Here is a 3,558-nt window from a genome sequence, read left to right on the forward strand (position 1 = left end):
CCTTTGAAATTTTAACAAACACTTCAATTTTATTACACAATTCAGTATCAGTACAATTGCGTATGATATGTCTATAGGGTGATTTAAGTTTATCAATAGAACTCTGAACTGAAAGTTATATTTGAAATTGTTTCGATTTTTCCCCGGAACAAATTTCGCGCATGGACAAATACAGTGAACACCGTAAATCCGACTTTGCCCTCCACGAGGGAGTTATTTTTGGAAGTTAATTCGAACCTTTCTCTTTGCTCATTTTGTGAAGAATCCAGGCGTGAATGTATTTGTTGATTGTATGGGAGCCTGACAACAGTCGGTAGATTCTATAACATCCTTGTTATTTGACATGTCGTCAGAAACTGAGGAATGGTGGATACAAGACGCGTGAAAGATAGCGATTGAAGTGAGTGACCTTGCGACGGAGCACAGGTTCGTTACAAATGTCTGAAATGTGTATGTGTGCTGTGACTCATATCAGTAGGTCTGTAACATATGTATCAGTAGGTCTATATAATATTTGTATTTCAGACATTTGTAACGAACCCCTGTTGATCAGTGCAGTGTAACACGATATTTCTGATACATGTAGGATTGCATGAGCGTTAAAATTGTTTCCATTGCCGGCATTGGTGATTTCAACCGATGTGCATTTTGTACGATATTGCAGACATTGGTCTTGTTTTCGTTGTAATAAAAAAAAAAAAAATAATAATAATATTTTGCACATAAATTTACAATGACATTGTCAAGTCTCACAATGCCCAGCGATATTTCAGCAGCCGTCATGTTTATTTATATTGGATATTGTAGTTCCGGTCAGTGTTGTATTAATACGCTAAGAATTGTGTCTCGTGATGCATGGTAATTAAAGTCCAATCAACGACACAGCTTTCAAAGAGGCTATATAGTGACAATGCCATGCAAATGTAAATATTAATGTTTAAATATGCCAGAATAATGTTCTTGCGACATTTACGTCTCAGGCTAGTAGGTTCTTGAAACGGATCCTCATCACAGCTATCCGATTCATTCCCCAGGGAAGTGTGTAAAGGGGGGTCACTCCGATCCATAGGAATGGTACTGGGAGAGCCCAACATAGATAAATGGTCAGATATTGTTGACTCGGAAGGGTGGAAAACTCTCGATGTTAAAAAAATGACCCTACCTAACTGTTTTTAGACCAAATACCATATGTCTAGCTGATGTACAAAAACAATGCTCAGTATCGTTTAAAAGATGGATGTTTTTCTTTTCAAAATATCCTATACTCACGTTAAGGATCCCCGTTAAAACATAGGCGCCTGAGATACATATGATATAAAGTAACGTCTAAAGTCGATCATGTAAAGGTGTAACTGGACGAGAATACCGACCGGTTTTTAACTTAAATTTGTTTACACGACATTCCCAACGTCTCCGTTTTCCTTTTGACTACTAATGTATTTTATAGGCTAGTATATCGTGAGCGGTTCCATTAATCCTTAACCAGAGCCTACAGACCTCCACTTTCTGTTCCACGTCACAGGAACTCCAACCAAGATCGCCACTTGTGGCGACATTGGTCGCATTTCTTCCGGTATCGAAGAAGTAGCGGCACGCTTTATTGTTATTTCGCTGGTCAAGGTTGTAACATCCGTATACCATTGTTGAATAAATTGGTCATGTAAGCTTGTTTTCAATGAATGCTTCAAAAATATATAAGTTCAACCCGAGTTACTAGTATTTCATTAATATAATAATCATTTAAAATGACAACGAAGGGTCATTTCACGTTAACTGTACATCATATTGTACACATTACTCCATTATTTATGCAGTATAATAGTAAACACATATTCAAAGTAGTTTCATTAAAATGTTATTATTCCGTCTATACCACATGCCTACGGTGCTATTAAACAACACTTTATGGCGGTATATGGTACGAATTGTATTCTTCAATTTTATCTTACGAAGTGTATTCCTGTAAAATATAGAATACATGTATGTCTCAGTAGATTAAATACTTCTTTGCATTCATTGAGACTGGAAGAAAAAGAAATGTTCCTTCAGAACAAAGACTTTGTAAGGAATGTACCTCCACAGACATAAAAGATGAATTTTGCTTCTGTTAATTTGTAGTAAAATTCAAAATCTAAGAGTGCGTTTATCTGACTATTCAGTTGTTAAGTGAAGTGTCAAAAATAGTACACAGCTATGTATATTAAGGAAGTTTATCTTTTGAAATTATCAGAACCTCTTAGTTGATTATATTGTGTATTATGTACATCATCTCTATACATTCTCTATACATCTTTTTTTGTACATCGTGTACCACATATAAGGGCCAATAGCCCTGGCTTTGAATAAATGTTGACAATATTGACATTTGTGATATTATGATAAGTGAAAATTATAATTAGTTTTCCTATCTACAGTGTATGTCCACACAAAAGCAGCTTGAGATTGAAATTTTGCAGACATAACTATAAAATAAAGGAAATATAAAAACAACATTCAGTCAACTGTTATTGTATCAGTTGAAATTTATAGACAATGCATTACAGAATTTTAAATAATCTTTGATATTAAGATTAGTGCACGAGACTTTACTTGATCAACAATGATTTAAGATTTTAATAACATGTAGGCGGCTAGTACTGTACCTGTTATAATATCTGTAACATCGTTATTATTTTCAGGTTAAATAAATGTATCCATTTAATTTTTATATTTATATTTCATCTACTACCACGTGTCATTATAATTCTTTAAAAAGAAAATGTAATATTTCTCCGATTAAAGTAGACATAAGTTCTTAATTATAATATGTATTACAATACCATCTGCATCCTTTTGAAACAGACTATAACCAAATTGTGATCAGGTGTGAAAATTGAAATGTATGCTAGGTGAGACTAGGTATTTTAGAAATGTATGCTAGGTGAGACTAAATCGTCCTGTCCACGTGTACTAAGTGTTGTCAGTTTACCTGTCTGTGATTTCATGCTTTTCTGTCTGTGTTCATTGTTGCTATATAGTGGGGTGTTACTTTCGGTTTTGACGCAGAGTGAAGGATTGGTTTCCTGCTACGACTGCCATAGACTTCTGTAGGGGATAGTAGGTACTGTAATGTTAGAATAGCGGATTAGAGATAGTTCATGTATAGATAGATAAGGTTGGGAATGTCAGGTGGATGTTAGCCTAGTAGCCTAATGTTCTTAAAAGAATTGGAGGTTTTTTAACAAAACAAGGTAGGAGAGTCATATACAATTCTTTTATTATATCTAGTTTTCATTTCTGCCCACTGGTTTGGCATTTTACAAGCTTGAAAAGTGTGAGAAAGATGGAAAAGATTCAGGAGCGTGCACTGAGATTCGTGGAGAGTGATTATGTCTCAACATTTAGTCAGCTTTTAAAACCTACTAATAGTACTCTTTTACATGTTAAGAGGCTAAAAGATATGGGCTGTGAAGTTTTTAAAATACTACACAACATTTCTCCTAATTATATACGTGATTTAGTAAAACTAAGGGAATCTGCTTATGATCTCAGAAGGGACTTCACAGTCAGCATCCCATC

The 3,558-nt window shown here is 34.7% G+C and overlaps 1 protein-coding gene across 1 annotated transcript in view; it reads left to right on the forward strand.

Moving 5' to 3' along the window:
- Nucleotides 1–306: 306 nt before the first annotated feature.
- LOC110456106 (coiled-coil domain-containing protein 167-like) overlaps nucleotides 307–3,558 on the forward strand; it is a 12,537-nt gene continuing 9,285 nt past the window's right edge. Inside the window, exon 1 of the mRNA XM_021506662.1 lies at nucleotides 307–400. The gene's annotated coding sequence lies outside the window, so the exon portion shown is untranslated. The remainder of the gene's footprint in view (nucleotides 401–3,558) is intronic.

Source organism: Mizuhopecten yessoensis, unplaced genomic scaffold (assembly GCF_002113885.1).
Source record: "Mizuhopecten yessoensis strain PY_sf001 unplaced genomic scaffold, ASM211388v2 scaffold8517, whole genome shotgun sequence".
Classification (NCBI taxonomy): Eukaryota; Metazoa; Mollusca; class Bivalvia; order Pectinida; family Pectinidae; genus Mizuhopecten; species Mizuhopecten yessoensis.